At 42.5% G+C, this 19,825-nt stretch overlaps 1 long non-coding RNA gene across 1 annotated transcript in view; it reads left to right on the forward strand.

Annotated features, from left to right (window-relative positions):
- Positions 1-19: 19 nt before the first annotated feature.
- LOC134481584 (uncharacterized) overlaps positions 20-19,825 on the forward strand; it is a 66,062-nt gene continuing 46,256 nt past the window's right edge. The window contains exon 1 of the long non-coding RNA XR_015636117.1: positions 20-120. This is a non-coding gene — a long non-coding RNA (uncharacterized LOC134481584). The remainder of the gene's footprint in view (positions 121-19,825) is intronic.

Genomic DNA, 19,825 nt, shown 5'->3' on the forward strand with positions numbered 1-19,825 from the left:
CCCTGGAGCTGTCCGAGCGATGCCTGAAGAACCATCTCGACGGACCGCACCACCACCGCCTTCGTCTCCACTCCTGGGCCTCTGCTACACGTTCCAGTTCTTCCTTTTCCATAAATTTTGGCAAGATGGGGACTATGGGAATGAGAAGAAGGGCTGATGCAAACTGACAGGGAGGCTTTGGCAGAGGAGGCCTAAAGAGGGCGGGTCCTGTCTGACCAGCTGGGCGGAGTCAGTGTTGCCTGGGAGGTGGGCTGTACCGGAGCATCCTTGGCTTGTAGATTCTAAGTCATGGAGAAACATGGAGTAGGGGTGAGGTATAATCAATGGCCAGTTCTCTGCCAGACAGTAGTTATCTAGCAGATTTCATTTTCTTATTTCTTTGATGAATGAGACTCAGTACCTAACCCTTATACCAAGAGATTTTGCTGGTCTCCAATTCACAAATCCTCCTGCCAAGTGCTGGGACTATAGAAAGAAGTGCCGCATCACCACACCACACTCAAGTCCTAAGTGATGACTATTTTTGGTCTAAAGCTGTCTTCTTGAGCTTCCATTTCAACGTTTTAAGTAGAGTTTAGAAAAATTAAAAGCTGCAAAACTTGTCAATGTATGCCTAAGTCAGCGTTTTTTTTAAACCGACTAATCGTTTCTATTTTCATTATTTTTACTAAAACCCAAAAACATTACATTGGCTACATTGAAAATTTAAAAGTGTATTAATTTCCAGCCTAGGAGTCAATGTTTTTAATCAAGTTGAAATAAAACAGCATACCGTAAAATATGACACCAATGATTGGAATGAGCAGTTCAGTTTAGATAAGTATCAGAAAAAGGTTCGACATCTTTCTTATAATCTTTAAACTTTGAAATTCAATGGGTTTTTCCCAAATTCAAGGATGCCACACATGCTTATCTTAAAGATGAGTTTATTCTCACTATATTTAAAAGGTAAAAATAACCATCTAAAAGGATTAGTTTTGTTCAAGTTTTGAACATAGACTAAATATGTAAACAGGTATACGCTGACTACAGGATAAAGTGTAGCAATCTGTCACAATCTGGTAGCCGATTCAGCTTACCCTCTGCACACAATAACCGTTTACTAGTGACCCAACAGCAATCTTAAACCAATGTGTGTGCTCTCTGTTACATTTTATTCATTCATTTTCTATGAGTTTCAAGAATTATCACTAATCTTAATAGAGTCAATAATGATGGCATTTTAAAAGGTTCTGCCTTGCTTATGAATGCAAATCAAGGCACCAGCAAGAGATAATAAAAGCCAATAAAATCCATCTGTATAAAGTTATACTTTCCCATTTGTAACATTCCAAATCTCCTTTTCCTTGTTCTGTTGGCCCTTCCTCAAGGAGCCCACTTTTACAATGCTGTAGGATATACTGGTGGAAACTCAGTTCCAAAAGTCCTTGTTCTGTAGGAGAATTTTGTTCTGAGTTGAGGGAATATCTCTAGAAGAGTTTTGCTGGAAATCTCAGTCATGTTAAGCCAACTATATTTAAAGGGAAAAATTTCCCCATTTGTGTAAAAATCTGGATCCTATACCATATACACCAGGCGTGTTATTGTTTCCCCCACACACAGAAGGCTTCCTTATTTGCCAGAGCAGTAGGCTGTGTTTTTCTAATCTCTATATGTTCAGGCTCTTAACTAGTTTGTTTTCAGTTATCTGTAAGAAACTCAGTCTTGAGTAGCTATATTTTGTAGTATTTTCTTTTTATATTCTTTTAAGTTCCATAATGTACATTTTTGTATTTAAATATATATATATTTGTATATATATATATATATTTCAGCATGTTTGTGTGTTTATAAAAAGGTATCATATGTGACAATTTGGACTGTAATATTTTTCCCCGGTTGATTCTTCACTAGATGATTGGTGTTTTTTTAAAACCAAAAATCTAGAGCCAGATGTGGTGCTCCATTCCTATAATTCCAGCACTCAAGAGGCTGTGGCATGAGTTTGAATCCAGTCTGGGTTACACCGTGAATTAGAGACCACCCTGGCTGTGATGTGAGACCCAGTGTAAAACAATAAAAATAACTGATATTTTTTTAAAAATAGAATTGTGTGTCTAGTGCATTTATAAAACTGAGCTGCCCGGCCGGCTCAGGCGATTGAGGTACGAGCTGTGGAAACTGGCATCGTGCATTCAATTCCTGGTAACCCACATGAGGGTGAATGAAAGAAGTTCGTACAGAGTGGTGCTCAGATTTCCATCCCCATGGCGTTGTATACACGCCCGCACACATCCTCCCACACAAGGTAACATTCATAACTTGGGAAATAATTTCCGACTTCACTTGGAATAAAATCCCAGATCCTCTATGATCCTACGTCATTGGCCTCCTCCTCCTCCTTCTAGAGTAAGCTGTCTTTCTTCACTGTCCTTAAACTCCAATCGGATGGATTTGCTCGGACCTTTAGAATGCCCAGGGCTTCTCCCTCCTCTCTGCCGGCCTAGCCAGAGCTTTCCCAGTCACCGTTCCTTAAGCTGTTCTCTTCACCTTGTCCATTGATCCTTCCTGCTTAAGTTATGGTCCTCAAGTCCACATAGGCTTTATACGACCACACTATCTAAATACCAGCCTCCTATTTCCTGCACTTTTATGACTTATACAGCACTGAGTGTAATATCTAGGCGGTTTGTATTTTACATTTTTATTTTCTATCCCCCAGTTTGATAAGAGTTCCACGATATAAACTTTAACCTCTTATTTACCCAGCGTAAAACAGACTAGCAGCTGCTAAAAACCAATTATGTATTAAAAGAACAAACCTTTCTAAGTTTAATGTTCATTTATAACATTTTCACATTTAATGCACTTGAGATTTCTTTCTAGAATGAATTTCTATGGTGCTGAAAATATGAAATATTTTTTTATTCTTCTTGCAGCTTTGAACTTTTTAGTTAATAAACGCATTTTAACTAGTTGAGGAAAATCAGAAGGGCCTTTATTATTTTTTAAGGTCCGATGTTAGGCACCTTCTTCACTCCAGATAGATAGAATGGAAGAGTAAGGCTGCTTTTGCCTCTCAGTTTCTGAGAGCAGTCAGTGTTCCAAGGTGAAATAGAAGGCATGGCAAAGTAGCTTAGTTTACAGTGGCTGCAGTATACGGCAGATGTTGGTTTAAAAACAAAATCCCAATTGCTCAATTTTACCAGTTGAAGACTCAGGAGCCAGATGCTGGGATGAAAATCTGCTAGCTCAGAAAGACAGGGAAGTCACCCAGTTGACTCCTCCACAACTAATATCTCAGAAGGACAAACAAACAAACAATTCTCCCACTCCACAATATCTTAAAACAAAACAAAACAATTGAATGTTCCCCCTTTCTACTTCTGGTGCATCCCGCTGTCTATCCTCCTAGCCTCCTCTCACTCTCTATTTTTATTTCATCTGTACGCTCTTCCTGCCAACTGGTTGCTTGGTCTATCTCTTGACCTATGGTTGACATTATTCAATCTTGTTTACATGAAGCAGAAAGCCCTTTGATTAAAGGTATGTGCTAAGTTTGAACGGTACCACAACTAGAGGCAATTTTTTCCAGGCTACCATCTTGGGGTTCACAGTGTGATCAAATGTCCTATCATAGACAGAGGCTAGTATATCATAGAGGATCAGGAAACAGAGAGCATGACACTAACCAGAGACTGGGTGTATCTTCAAAGATCTGTGCCCCAGTGACCCTTTTGTATGGACTAGTTCCTACTTCCTGAAGATTCAGGACCCTTTTAAATTAGTGCCAACAAATGGAACAGGTATCCAAAACATGACTGTATCTGAGAAGTTGCCACTTCAAACCTTCCAAGTCTTAACAGACTACTTTAGCAAACTTCACAGTTTTCAGCGTATGGTCCTTATACTTCTGTCCAATATATCTCTAATCAATAGCATAATGCATTATAATTAGTTTTATTTACTTAAAAATCCTTCAATTATCCTGTATCTATAGACGCTACGGTCTGAATGGTGGTATTCTGGAAAATCCAGCAAGCTAGAATGAAGAGGTGACTTCTTTAGGGGGATTGCTAGGTTAAAAGAGCTTTTATAACCCTGGTGAATGGGATTCATGTCCATATGGAATAGCATGAGAGACCCTGTGTCCCCCTCACTATGATAATACACCAAGAGAGCAGCTTGTCAGAAGTAGAAAGCATCCCATCACCATAGGCAGGGGGAGCACGGAGCTTGAATGCTTCAAGCTCCCAGATGGCGAAATATAAACTGTGTGTTTGTAAAATCTATTCAATATGCAATGTTTTGCTATAACAGCCAAATGCACTAATTATATATGCAACTAACGCCTTGATTCTCCTATGGTCTGTTTGCCTTTTGTTCCCTTTCTTGCATTTCTGGTGGATGTAATAAAATAAAAGTGGGATCAACTAGCCTATTGGATTCCGTCTGGGATGGACAATCTCCATTATCCACTTGTTTGAACTGACAGACGTCTTCTCTGGGTGTCTAGGAGAGCATCCCTGGAGAGGACTAGACAGATTATGTATGGGTCCTGATCTTTCTAACTGGCTTACTATGCTATATCATAGGATTGGGTGGAATGACCTCTCCATGCTAATTATCTCAACTTCAGTTGTTTGACATGCAATCATACACCCTCACTATTCTATTCAGTGAATATAGTGTGCCTTTCCCTTAGGAAAATTATCTCTCTTTTCTTAACTTATTTGCATACTCTTTGTTTTATTACCTTCACTAGGGTTAGTTTTTAAGATCGTAGCCCAGTGTGCCTTTCCCTTAGGAAAATTATCTCTCCTTTCTTAACTTATTTGCATACTCTTTGTTTTATTACCTTCACTAGGGTTAGTTTTTAAGATCGTAGCCCACATTTACTCATCATTGTCTGTCTGTCCTATAATGTCACATGTAGTATGAAAGCCTTATCAATGTAGAGAGTCCCATCTCCCATTTAACCTTCATGTTATTTTATCACATTTCATGATACCTATACCATAATTCCCATATGGCATTGTTAACTTTGTTAGAACTATCAAATATCATTTAAAGAAAATTTAAACAAGAAAGTCCTATTGATTGGTCATTGAATAAATCATGTTTGCACAGTCACGTGAACAACTGAAAGGAGAAATGATTTATTTGTGCTTATGATTTCGGAGAACTCCTCCCATGGCTGCATGACTCCATGTGCAGAACATAAAGGAGGTGAGATTGTGTGATAGAAGATGTTCTTCAACTCGCATCAGATAGGTAGCAGGGAGGAAGACAGAAACTAGAGACAGATATAACCTTCAAGGTACACCTACTTCCTCTAATTGGCCATATCTTAAAGCTTTCCAGAACCTTCCAAAATAGTACCACCAGCTGAGACCAAAACAAGCAAGCATGTGGAGGACATTTTATATTTTAACCAAAGACCTCTGTAGAGATAACTATTTGTACCTTTCATTTCTTGATGCATATCCATATTTCCAGCAAATGTTATTTTTCTTCTGCAAGTGTAATGAATTCTTTAAGCTTGAGTCTGTGTAAAATAATTATTGCTTTTATTTTTGAATGGTACCTGTGTGTTTAATATTCTAGAACGACATCTTTGCTTTTTGAGTAAAGCATAGATATTGCTCTATGTTCTTCCAACTTGTATCATTTCTCGTGCAAAGCTCCATCACGTTCCTCTTTTTTCTTTCATGCATGGCATGCCTTTCTCTAACTTTAATATCTCTCTCTCTCTCTCTCTCTCTCTCTCTCTCTCTCTCTCTCTCTCTCTCTCTCTCTCTCTCTCACCAGTTTTGATCAGTTTGAAGATGATGTTGCTTGTCATAGTTTCCAGATAATTTCGTGGCTGTGTCTCTTTGAGATGCTTGGCTGTTGTGATGTTATTATCAAATTTAAAAATTTCTAGTTCTTGAACTTTTAAGTTTGTTCTCTCTTTTCTCTTTCCTCGATTTCTGTTACACACATGCTATACCCCTTTGAGCATTCCTGGAGATACTAAATGCTGCTTTAATTGTCTACCATTCTTCTTCCTTTGCCTCACTTTGTAGAACTCGCTTTGTTGCATCTCTGTGTCTTTCATCATATTCACTATTGTCTTTAATATAACATTACTCCCACATATGGCATTTAAAAACTTATAGACATTGTAATTTTCATTTGTAGATGCTCAGTGAATTCATTTTGTATTTTTAATGTCTCTTAAACTTATTGAACAACAGTGACAAAATTAATGTCATTGTTTGCTGATTCTAACAATGTGTTAGTTCTGAGTACTGTTAGGTAGTTAGTATTTTTTTTCTCATCAAGATCTTTATTTCCTGCCACCCTGAATGCCTGTCAGCCTCGCCTTATTAGGTACTTGCTATTTTTATGTTCATATAAATATTTTTTGACCTTTGTTGTAAGATCCAGCTAATTTACTTGGAAAGAGCTTTTGTCTCTTTTAGTATTGTTTTTAGACTATATTCTGATGAGAGAAATAGTTGGCAAAGATGAATTATTTCCCACCAGTGAGGAGAGAAATCTCCCCCCACAGCCCTGTAAATTCATAAATCCTGTGTACTGGCTGATGGAGACAGGCTGTTGTGAATACTGTGGGCTGTACTCTGAGTCTGCTGCAGAGTTCTGTCTTTGACCTCACATAATCTCACTTGCTGGTGTCTGCCACCACTCTGTGAACACTTAGAAGAGCCCATTGGTGACTCCTGGAGTTCTTTTGGGTCTCCCTCTACTTTCTGATACTTTGCTACACATTCTAACTCTCTCTTCCATTCTGAACTCCACCTTCCCAAGCAGGTGGCTCTCTGGGATTTGGTGGACACTACATGCTCCATGCTGCGAACTTAGAACATTCTTACAACAGGGAGCTGTGTTGGTCATAGGACCTGCCACATTCTTTTCCCTTCTCTCTGTCATGTCATATAGTTTGTGTCATTAATAATTACCCTTTTATGTAGTCTTGTTTGTTTTGCCTTGGGTGTTTTGGAAGGGGAGGGAGAGTGTCAGCTCAGTTCCTTTTGCCTGTTAGTTGAAAATACAGTTGTCAGCACTTTTATTTTTATTTTATTTTATATTTATTTTATTTATTTTATTTTATTTTCTTTTATTTTTGTTGTTATGCAAAGTAGTAAGCATTATGACATTTTCTTTTTTTTTTTTGCTTTTTTTTTTATTAACTTGAGTATTTCTTATATACATTTCGAGTGTTATTCCCTTTCCCGGTTTCCGGGCAAACATTCCCCTCCCACCTCCCCTTCCTTATGGGTGTTCCCCTCCCAACCCTCCCCCCATTGCCGCCCTCCCCCCATAGACTAGTTCACTGGGGGTTCAGTCTTAGCAGGACCCAGGGCTTCCCCTTCCACTGGTGCTCTTACTAGGATATGCATTGCTACCTATGAGGTCAGAGTCCAGGGTCAGTCCATGTATAGTCTTTAGGTAGTGGCTTAGTCCCTGGAAGCTCTGGTTGCTTGGCATTGTTGTACATATGGGGTCTCGAGCCCCTTCAAGCTCTTCCAGTTCTTTCTCTGATTCCTTCAACGGGGGTTCTATTCTCAGTTCAGTGGTTTGCTGCTGGCATTCACCTCTGTATTTGCTGTATTCTGGCTGTGTCTCTCAGGAGCGATCCACATCCAGCTCCTGTCGGTCTGCACTTCTTTGCTTCATCTATCTTGTCTAATTGGGTGGCTGTATATGTATGGGCCACATGTGGGGCAGGCTCTGAATGGGTGTTCCTTCAGTCTCTGTTTTAATCTTTGCCTCTCCCTTCCCTGCCAAGGGTATTCTTTTTCCTCATTTAAAGAAGGAGTGAAGCATTCACATTTTGATCATCCGTCTTGAGTTTCGTTTGTTCTAGGGATCTAGGGTAATTCAAGCATTTGGGCTAATAGCCACTTATCAATGAGTGCATACCATGTATGTCTTTCTGTGATTGGGTTAGCTCACTCAGGATGATATTTTCCAGTTCCAACCATTTGCCTACGAATTTCATAAACTCGTTGTATTTGATAGCTGAGTAATATTCCATTGTGTAGATGTACCACATTTTCTGTATCCATTCCTCTGTTGAAGGGCATCTGGGTTCTTTCCATTTTCTGGCTATTATAAATAAGGCTGCGATGAACATAGTGGAGCACGTGTCTCTTTGATATGTTGAGGCATCTTTTGGGTATATGCCCAAGAGAGGTATAGCTGAATCCTCAGGCAGTTCAATGTCCAATTTTCTGAGGAACCTCCAGACTGATTTCCAGAATGGTTTTACCAGTCTGCAATCCCACCAACAATGGAGAGTGTTCCTCTTTCTCCACATCCTCGCCAGCATCTGCTGTCACCTGAGTTTTTGATCTTAGCCATTCTCACTGGTGTGAGGTGAAATCTCAGGGTTGTTTTGATTTGCATTTCCCTTATGACTAAAGATATTGAACATTTCTTTAGGTGTTTCTCAGCCATTCGGCATTCCTCAGCTGTGAATTCTTTGTTTAGCTCTGAACCCCATTTTTTAATAGGGTTATTTGTTTCCCTGCGGTCTAACTTCTTGAGTTCTTTGTATATTTTGGATATAAGGCCTCTATCTGTTGTAGGATTGGTAAAGATCTTTTCCCAATCTGTTGGTTGCCGTTTTGTCCTAACCACAGTGTCCTTTGCCTTACAGAAGCTTTGCAGTTTTATGAGATCCCATTTGTCGATTCTTGATCTTAGAGCATAAGCCATTGGTGTTTTGTTCAGGAAATTTTTTCCAGTGCCTATGTGTTCCAGATGCTTCCCTAGTTTTTCTTCTATTAGTTTGAGTGTGTCTGGTTTGATGTGGAGGTCCTTGATCCACTTGGACTTAAGCTTTGTACAGGGTGATAAGCATGGATCGATCTGCATTCTTCTACATGTTGACCTCCAGTTGAACCAGCACCATTTGCTGAAAATGCTATCTTTTTTCCATTGCATGGTTTTGGCTCCTTTGTCAAAAATCAAGTGACCATAGGTGTGTGGGTTCATTTCTGGGTCTTCAATTCTATTCCATTGGTCTATCTGTCTGTCTCTGTACCAATACCATGCAGTTTTTATCACTATTGCTCTGTAATACTGCTTGAATTCAGGGATAGTGATTCCCCCTGAAGTCCTTTTATTGTTGAGGATAGCTTTAGCTATCCTGGGTTTTTTGTTATTCCAGATGAATTTGCAAATTGTTCTGTCTAACTCTTTGAAGAATTGGATTGGTATTTTGATGGGGATTGCATTGAATCTGTAGATTGCTTTTGGTAAAATGGCCATTTTTACTATATTAATCCTGCCAATCCATGAGCATGGGAGATCTTTCCATCTTCTGAGGTCTTCTTCAATTTCTTTCCTCAGTGTCTTGAAGTTCTTATTGTACAGATCTTTTACTTGCTTGGTTAAAGTCACACCGAGGTACTTTATATTATTTGGGTCTATTATGAAGGGTGTCGTTTCCCTAATTTCTTTCTCGGCTTGTTTCTCTTTTGTATAGAGGAAGGCAACTGATTTATTTGAGTTAATTTTATACCCAGCCACTTTGCTGAAGTTGTTTATCAGCTTTAGTAGTTCTCTGGTGGAACTTTTGGGATCACTTAAATATACTATCATGTCATCTGCAAATAGTGATATTTTGACCTCTTCTTTTCCGATCTGTATCCCCTTGATCTCCTTTTGTTGTCTGATTGCTCTGGCTAGAACTTCAAGAACTATATTGAATAAGTAGGGAGAGAGTGGGCAGCCTTGTCTAGTCCCTGATTTTAGTGGGATTGCTTCAAGTTTCTCTCCATTTAGTTTAATGTTAGCAACTGGTTTGCTGTATATGGCTTTTACTATGTTTAGGTATGGGCCTTGAATTCCTATTCTTTCCAGGACTTTTATCATGAAGGGGTGTTGAATTTTGTCAAATGCTTTCTCAGCATCTAATGAAATGATCATGTGGTTCTGTTCTTTCAGTTTGTTTATATAATGGATCACGTTGATGGTTTTCCGTATATTAAACCATCCCTGCATGCCTGGGATGAAGCCTACTTGATCATGGTGGATGATTGTTTTGATGTGCTCTTGAATTCGGTTTGCCAGAATTTTATTGAGTATTTTTGCGTCGATATTCATAAGGGAAATTGGTCTGAAGTTCTCTTTCTTTGTTGTGTCTTTGTGTGGTTTAGGTATAAGAGTAATTGTGGCTTCGTAGAAGGAATTCGGTAGGGCTCCATCTGTTTCAATTTTGTGGAATAGTTTGGATAATATTGGTATGAGGTCTTCTATGAAGGTTTGATAGAATTCTGCACTAAACCCGTCTGGACCTGGGCTCTTTTTGGTTGGGAGACCTTTAATGACTGCTTCTATTTCCTTAGGAGTTATGGGGTTGTTTAACTGGTTTATCTGTTCCTGATTTAACTTCGATACCTGGTATCTGTCTAGGAAATTGTCCATTTCCTGAAGATTTTCAAATTTTGTTGAATATAGGTTTTTATAGTAAGATCTGATGATTTTTTTAATTTCCTCCGAATCTGTAGTTATGTCTCCCTTTTCATTTCTGATTTTGTTAATTTGGACGCACTCTCTGTGTCCTCTCGTTAGTCTGGCTAAGGGTTTATCTATCTTGTTGATTTTCTCAAAGAACCAACTTTTGGTTCTGTTGATTCTTTCTATGGTCCTTTTTGTTTCTACTTGGTTGATTTCAGCTCTGAGTTTGATTATTTCCTGCCTTCTACTCCTCCTGGGTGTATTTGCTTCTTTTTGTTCTAGAGCTTTTAGGTGTGCTGTCAAGCTGCTGACATATGCTCTTTCCTGTTTCTTTCTGCAGGCACTCAGCGCTATGAGTTTTCCTCTTAGCACAGCTTTCATTGTGTCCCATAAATTTGAGTATGTTGTATCTTCATTTTCATTAAATTCTAAAAAGTTTTTAATTTCTTTCTTTATTTCTTCCTTGACCAGGTTATCATTGAGTAGAGCATTGTTCAATTTCCACGTATATGTGGGCATTCTTCCCTTATTGTTATTGAAGACCAGTTTTAGGCCGTGGTGTTCCGATAGCACGCATGGGATTATTTCTATCTTTCTGTACCTGTTGAGGCCCGTTTTTTGACCAATTATATGGTCAATTTTGGAGAAAGTACCATGAGGAGCTGAGAAGAAGGTATATCCTTTTGCTTTAGGATAGAATGTTCTATAAATATCCGTTAAGTCCATTTGGCTCATGACTTCTCTTAGTCTATCGACATCACTGTTTAATTTCTGTTTCCATGATCTGTCCATTGATGAGAGTGGGGTGTTGAAATCTCCCACTATTATTGTGTGAGGTGCAATGTGTGTTTTGAGCTTTAGTAAGGTTTCTTTTACGTATGTAGGTGCCCTTGTATTTGGGGCATAGATATTTAGGATTGAGAGTTCATCTTGGTGGATTTTTCCTTTGATGAATATGAAGTGTCCTTCCTTATCTTTTTTGATGACTTTTAGTTGGAAATTGATTTTATTTGATATTAGAATGGCTACTCCAGCTTGCTTCTTCTGACCATTTGCTTGGAAAGTTGTTTTCCAGCCTTTCACTCTGAGGTAGTGTCTGTCTTTGTCTCTGAGGTGTGTTTCCTGTAGGCAGCAGAATGCAGGGTCCTCGTTGCGTATCCAGTTTGTTAATCTATGTCTTTTTATTGGGGAGTTGAGGCCATTGATATTGAGAGATATTAAGGAATAGTGATTATTGCTTCCCTTTATATTCATATTTGGATGTGAGGTTATGTTTGTGTGCTTTCATTCTCTTTGTTTTGTTTCCAAGACGATTAGTTTCTTGCTTCTTCTAGGGTATATCTTGCCTCCTTATGTTGGGCTTTACCATTTATTATCCTTTGTAGTGCTGGATTTGTAGAAAGATATTGTGTAAATTTGGTTTTGTCATGGAATATCTTGGTTTCTCCATCAATGTTAATTGAGAGTTTTGCTGGATACAGTAACCTGGGCTGGCATTTGTGTTCTCTTAGGGTCTGTATGACATCAGTCCAGGATCTTCTGGCCTTCATAGTTTCTGGCGAGAAGTCTGGTGTGATTCTGATAGGTCTCCCTTTATATGTTACTTGACCTTTTTCCCTTACTGCTTTTAATATTCTTTCTTTATTTTGTGCGTTTGGTGTTTTGACAATTATGTGACGGGAGGTGTTTCTTTTCTGGTCCAATCTATTTGGAGTTCTGTAGGCTTCTTGTATGTCTATGGGTATCTCTTTTTTTAGGTGAGGGAAGTTTTCTTCTATGATTTTGTTGAAGATATTTACTGGTCCTTTGAGCTGGGAGTCTTCACTCTCTTCTATACCTATTATCCTTAGGTTTGATCTTCTCATTGAGTCCTGGATTTCCTGTATGTTTTGGACCAGTAGCTTTTTCCGCTTTACATTATCTTTGACAGTTGAGTCAATGATTTCTATGGAATCTTCTGCTCCTGAGATTCTCTCTTCCATCTCTTGTATTCTGTTGGTGAAGCTTGTATCTACAGCTCCTTGTCTCTTCTTTTGGTTTTCTATATCCAGGGTTGTTTCCATGTGTTCTTTCTTGATTGCTTCTATTTCCATTTTTAATTCCTTCAACTGTTTGATTGTGTTTTCCTGGAATTCTTTCAGGGATTTTTGTGTCTCCTCTCTATGGGCTTCTACTTGTTTATTTATGTTTTCTTGGAATTCTTTCAGGGATTTTTGTGTCTCCTCTCTATGGGCTTCTACTTGTTTATTTATGTTTTCCTGGAATTCTTTCAGGGATTTTTGCGATTCCTCTCTGTAGGCTTCTACTTGTTCTCTAAGGGAGTTCTTCATGTCTTTCTTGAAGTCCTCCAGCATCATGATCAAAAATGATTTTGAAACTAGATCTTGCTTTTCTGGTGTGTTTGGATATTCCATGTTTGTTTTGATGGGAGAATTGGGCTCCGATGGTGCCATGTAGTCTTGGTTTCTGTTGCTTGGGTTCCTGCGCTTGCCTCTCGCCATCAGATTATCTCTAGTGTTACTTTGTTCTGCTATTTCTGACAGTGGCTAGACTGTCCTATAAGCCTGTGTGTCAGGAGTGTTGTAGACCTGTTTTCCTCTCTTTCAGTCAGTTATGGGGACAGAGTGTTCTGCTTTCGGGTGTGTAGTTTTTCCTCTCTACAGGTCTTCAGCTGTTCCTGTGGGCCTGTGTCTTGAGTTCACCAGGCAGCATTTTGCAGCAGAAAATTTGGTCTTACCTGTGGTCCTGAGGCTCAAGTTCGCTCGTGGGGTGCTGCCCAGGGGCTCTCTGCAGCGGCAGCAACCAGGAAGACCTGTGCCGCCCCTTCCGGGAGCTTCAGTGCACCAGGGTTCCAGATGGTCTTTGGCTTTTTCCTCTGGCGTCCGAGATGTGTGTGCAGGGAGCAGTCTCTTCTGGTTTCCCAGGCTTGTCTGCCTCTCTGAAGGTTTAGCTCTCCCTCCCACGGGATTTGGGTGCAGAGAACTGTTTATCAGGTCTGTTTCTTTCAGGTTCCCGCGGTGTCTCAGGCAGGGGTCCTGCTGCTCCTGGGCCCTCCCCCACGGGAGCCCAGAGGCCTTATACAGTTTCCTCTTGGGCCAGGGATGTGGGCAGGGGTGAGCAGTGTTGGTGGTCTCTTCCGCTCTGCAGCCTCAGGAGTGCCCACCTGACCAGGCGGTTGGGTCTCTCTCTCACCGGGTCTGGGAGCAGAGATCTGCTGCGGGCCGGGATCCGAGGGCGGGTCGCATTATGACATTTTCATATTTAATTTGTTTTTTATTGATCCTTCTCTGTTTCTCTCTTATCCCCTGCCACAGTTTGGGTCCTATTATCCCCATTACTACTCTTTACACATCCGTATCACGTGTGTGCAATTATCCTTCTTTCTTTGATTTACTCTCTTATAGACCTCTTTTAGTTTCATGCCTTACATGTATACACACACAGACACACACACACACACACACACACACACACACACACACACACGGTGGGGAGAAGAGGGAGATAGGAAGAGGGTATCTCTGAGTCCAACTCACCTTACTATTTTCTTTAGATCCAAACTTTTTTTTCTGAAATTTTCATTGTTATTTATGGCTGAATAAAATTCTATTGGGTATATGTACCACATTTTTGTGATCCATTCAACCACTGATGGACATCTTGGTTGATCTCATCTCCTCAATGATTTAGCTGCATTAATGTGGGCTTGTCAGCACACCTATAGAGGGGGTTCAGGTATTATTTCTGTTTTACAGTGGGAGAATCTGAATTGCAAAGAGATAAAATTAGTTGCTGCAGTTTGCACATCCTGCAGACCTTTAGGCACTCCTACTCACATTCAGATGCTATAAGCTTGGAACTGTGAGGTTAACTGTCCTGCCATTCTGTTTATGAGATTTCTTAGCTTCCAAGGAGCTATGGCAAACATTTAATTGAATGATTTTTTTTTGTTATGAGATGGGTCTTGTTCTCTCTCTCCCTCTCCCTCTCCCTCTCCCTCCCCCTGTCCCTCTCCCTCTCCCTCTCCCTCTCCCTCTCCCTCTCCCTCCGTCCTCTCTCTCTCTCTCTCTCTCTCTCTCTCTGTGTGTGTGTGTGTGTGTGTGTGTGTGTGTGTGTGTATTATAACTAAAAGAAATAGGAAATAGTTTTGAAGATAAAACACTTTTTATTCTTTAACTCTCCTTGTCTCACTTCATCTTGGCATTTTTTTTTTGGCTTGATTTTTTAAAATTGTTCTTTTTTTGTCAATATCTCTTAATCCACTCCCTAGACTGTTACAGATGGCCTAACCATTTCCCTTTTTATTAATATTTGCATTCATGTCATTGGTATTGGGAAATATGTTGGTTATCTATCAAAGTTATTGAAAAATAAAATTCTGGGTCTGGGGAGATGTATAACTCAGTAAGCTGCTTGCTGTCTAAACATGAAGACCCACGTTCTATGTTCAGAACCCATTTTAAAAAGCTGATCATGGCAGAACCTGTCTCTAATTCCAGTTCTGGGGCTATACAGACAGGAGGATCCCTGAAGCTTGCGGGTCAACCAATCTAGCCAAGTTTGTCAGCTGCAGATATTCAGCAAGAGACATCATCTCAAAGAAACAAAACAACAACCATTTTTAAATGTAGAAAGTGATCGAGCCTTCTGCTTACAGGGGCACGCACACACAATTTACATACATGCATACACACATGGCAAGCTACAAGCAAGTTAACACCTTGTTTGCTTTCCTTTGGGAAACATTCATAGTTCTTTCTATCAGCTTTCAAGTTTGAATTCACAGTCTTAGAATTTTTATCTGTCCTCATGCACGATCATTAGGCTGGGGTGAACGGTACATGAAAAAAGATGCCTTATTTATTATTGCATTATGAATATCTGGAACAATGTCTAAGATGCTACCTTAATATGGATGGATAGATGGAGGGTGGATGGAGGGATGGAGGGAGGGATGGAGGGAGGGAGGGATGGAGGATGGATGGAGGATGGATGGAGGGTGGATGGAGGATGGATGGAGGGAGGGATGGAGGGATAGATGGAGGGAGGGAGTGATGGAGGGATGGATGGATGGAGGGATGGAGGGATGGATGGAGGGAGGGAGGGATGGAGGGATGGAGGGATGGAGGATGGAGGGATGGATGGAGGGATGGAGGGATGGAGGGAGGGAGGGATGGAGGGATGGATGGATTGATGGATGGAGGGATGGAGGGATGGAGGGAGGGATGGATGGAGGGAGGGATGGATGGATGGAGGGAGGGATGGATGGAGGGATGGATGGAGGGAGTGATGGAGGGATGGAGGGAGGGAGGGATGGAGGGATGGATGGAGGGATGGATGGAGGGATGGATGGAGGGATGGAGGGATGGAGGGAGGGATGGATGGAGGGATGGAGGGATGGAGGGAGGGATGGATGGAGGGATGGATGGAGGGATGGAGGGAGGGATAGATGGAGGGATGGATGGAGGGATGGAGGGAGGGATAGATGGAGGGATGGATGGAGGGATGGATGGAGGGTGGATGGATGGATGGAGGGATGGATGGAGGATGGATGGAGGACGGATGGAGGGTGGATGGATGATGGATGGAGGGAGGGATGGAGGGATGGATGGAGGGATGGAGGGATGGAGGGAGAGGGTGGATGGAGGATGGATGGAGGGATGGAGGGAGGGATGGAGGGAGGGAGGGATGGAGGGATGGAGGGAGGGATGGATGGAGGGATGGAGGGATGGAGGGATGGATGGAGGGATGGATGGAGGATGGATGGAGGGATGGATGGAGGGAGGGATGGATGGAGGGATGGATGGAGGGATGGATGGAGGGATGGAGGATGGATGGATGGAGGGATGGATGGAGGGAGGGATGTATGGAGGGATGGATGGATGGAGGGAGGGATGGATGGATGGATGGAGGGATGGATGGATGGAGGGAGGGATGGATGGATGGATGGAGGGATGGATGGAGGGATGGAGGATGGATGGATGGAGGGAGGGATGGAGGGAGGGATGGAGGGATGGAGGGATGGAGGGATGGAGGGATGGATGGAGGGATGGATGGAGGGAGGGAGGGATGGAGGGATGGATGGAGGATGGAGGGATGGAGGGAGGGATGGATGGAGGGATGGAGGATGGAGGGAGGGAGGGATGGAGGGATGGAGGGATGGAGGGATGGAGGGATGGATGGAGGGATGGATGGAGGGATGGAGGGATGGATGGAGGGAGGGATGGAGGGATGGATGGATGGATGGAGGGATGGAGGGATGGATGGAGGGAGGGATGGAGGGAGGGATGGAGGGATGGATGGAGGGAGGGATGGAGGGATGGATGGAGGGAGGGATGGAGGGAGGGATGGAGGGAGGGATGGAGGGATGGATGGAGGGAGGGATGGATGGAGGGAGGGATGGAGGAGGGATGGAGGGATGGATGGATGGAGGGAGGGATGGAGGAGGGATGGAGGGATGGATGGAGGGAGGGATGGAGGGAGGGATGGAGGGATGGAGGGATGGAGGGAGGGATGGAGGGATGGAGGGATGGATGGAGGATGGATGGATGGAGGGAGGGAGGGATGGAGGGATGGATGGAGGATGGAGGGATGGAGGGAGGGATGGAGGGAGGGATGGAGGGATGGATGGAGGATGGAGGGATGGAGGGAGGGATGGAGGGATGGAGGGAGGGATGGAGGGAGGGAGGGATGGAGGGATGGATGGAGGGATGGAGGATGGAGGGATGGAGGGATGGAGGGATGGATGGAGGGAGGGATGGATGGAGGGATGGAGGGATGGATGGAGGGAGGGATGGAGGGATGGATGGAGGGATGGAGGATGGATGGAGGGAGGGATGGAGGGATGGATGGAGGGAGGGATGGAGGGAGGGATGGAGGGATGGATGGAGGGAGGGATGGAGGGAGGGATGGAGGGATGGAGGGATGGAGGGAGGGATGGAGGGATGGATGGAGGGATGGATGGAGGGATGGAGGGAGGGATGGAGGGAGGGATGGAGGGATGGATGGAGGATGAATGGAGGGAGGGATGGAGGGATGGATGGAGGTGGGAGGGATGGAGGGAGGGATGGAGGGAGGGATGGATGGAGGGATGGATGGAGGAGGGATGGAGGGATGGATGGAGGGAGGGATGGAGGGAGGGATGGAGGGAGGGATGGAGGGAGGGATGGAGGGAGGGATGGAGGGAGGGATGGATGGAGGGATGGATGGAGGATGGAGGGAGGATGGAGGGATGGAGGGATGGATGGAGGATGGAGGGATGGATGGAGGGAGGGAGGGATGGATGGAGGATGGAGGGAGGATGGAGGGATGGAGGGATGGATGAATGGATAGAGGGATGGAGGGATGGAGGATGGATGGATGGAGGGTGGATGGAGGGATGGAGGGATGGAGGGATGGATGGAGGGATGGAGGGTGGATGGAGGATGGGTGAATGGAACAAAGAATGCTGGTGATTTCTGGAAGAGCCAAAGAGAGAGTATCCAGGCACAGTTTTTGGCAGAGAACACGTTTACTATGAAGAAAGCATAGCATGTTGACATTCTGAGTTTCGACAATGTGATGTTTAGGCCTTGGCATATGCTCTATGCTTCTAATCCTTTGACTTCAGAGCTCATCGTTCACAGTATAAGGAAATCATCCTAACTCTAAGAAGATACTAGAAAACTGAGTTTCCCTTTTCTTTCCCATTCGCCGTCTTCACTGGAACGCATTGAAAATGTTTTTTCCAAATGAAGCGGCAGTTCCATTTAATGGCACGAGTATTTCAAGCATTTTTTTTTAAAAATGAAAACATATAAAAATCACTAACTAGAGCTGCTAGGCAAAATAACTCCCCTGTTTAACAGTTTCCATCAGTTCTCAATTTAACTACCATGCTATCCTGCCAGCTTCCTCCAGAAATAATTGATGGAATGAAGCCATTTCACTGGATATTTACAAACACTAGACTTGTAAAGGGGGCATCTGTCAATTCCCCTTTGGCTTGGAAATGGCTGTGGCTGACCCGGCACCACATTACCTCTATTTCGGACTCAGGATGTTTTCACAGTCACGACTCTGTAAGATGAGGGGAAAAGAAGAGACCAAGGAAAACGTTTTGACTTCGTTGCCCAATCTTAGCTCTGCATTTTGGAATTTTCCTGCTATAAAGGAATGACAGTGCACATCTCTGATTTGTTTGGAACAGAAATTGGCTAGATGTGTGTCTGTGACTTCCCGAATGTCTTGGCAAATTACAAATATGGTTGCAGAAACCCACAGCATTGGGCATTTATAAGAAAAGCATCTACACTGACTTATCAATAATGATAAAAGTGAATTGTGACGGTTAGTCTACTAACATCACCTTTTGGTTTTATAAAATGTTTTCATTTGGGGTTGAATGATAAAATCTGATTTTTGCTGGCATGATATCAGACGAAGGGAGACAGGATGAGGATTAAGCTGAGTTATTTTATCTCGGACAGCTAACAGGAAATTCCAAATGACGAGATAAATGCAAATGAGCTTCTTAAAGAGTGAAACTGGAGTGCCAGCTTAGAAGTAACGCAGGTTGAAATTATTTAAATATAAATTACGAGTTAAAAAAAATTTCCACAGAACACGTCAGATCAGCTTCACAAGAGTTCTGCTGTGGTGATGTTTACAAAACGATGTGCTGCAGTTCAAACTATCGACGTACAGGGAAAATCATTTCAAGATGGCTTAGAATAAGATATGCATTGACAAAGCAACAGACCAGTGAAGGTTTTAAATTTCGTATGAAAAATATAGTAATAAGATACCTTTGACAGTCGTTTCATTATGAAGAATACAAAGGCATGAGAATGGACATGGTTTTGAACGCAGTGCAGCCGTATGAGCTCTTCATGGTGGATTCAAAGGAATCCACAGCATTCATTTGTGAGATCACCAGCATTAGCAGTCTCCTTGGCTCTTATACCTGACCCATCTTTGGCTAGCTGGGAACGCTCAGTCTTGCCTGTGTTCTAATGCACACGGGGGACTTCTTTGGCAGCTCTTAGTTTCCATTGATTAGAATGTTTTAGATGTGGAACAAATAAATGCCTGCTGAGTAAAGGGATGGCCCTTCCCGTCTATGACCTTTGGAAAGTCTTCCCGAGAAGAGAAGCATCCCAGTGTCTTCTTAGGTGAGCTCTTTTGTGCTTGTTTGTAACGCTTGTTTCCCTTAGGTGTGAACCACCCAAACCTCATGTACAGTGTGGTTGGAGAACCAACAAGAGCAAGCCTCATCCCCGCCCCCAAAGTGTTTCTGAGCACAGAGTCCTGTTGCTGAGTATGGCTTGGAATTAAGTTTTTAATGCCAGCGTCACCACACCTTTTGTAGGATAATTACCTCTTAACCAAACAT

The sequence above is a fragment of the Rattus norvegicus genome, chromosome 13 (assembly GCF_021556685.1).
Source record: "Rattus norvegicus strain SHRSP/BbbUtx chromosome 13, alternate assembly SHRSP_T2T, whole genome shotgun sequence".
Classification (NCBI taxonomy): Eukaryota; Metazoa; Chordata; class Mammalia; order Rodentia; family Muridae; genus Rattus; species Rattus norvegicus.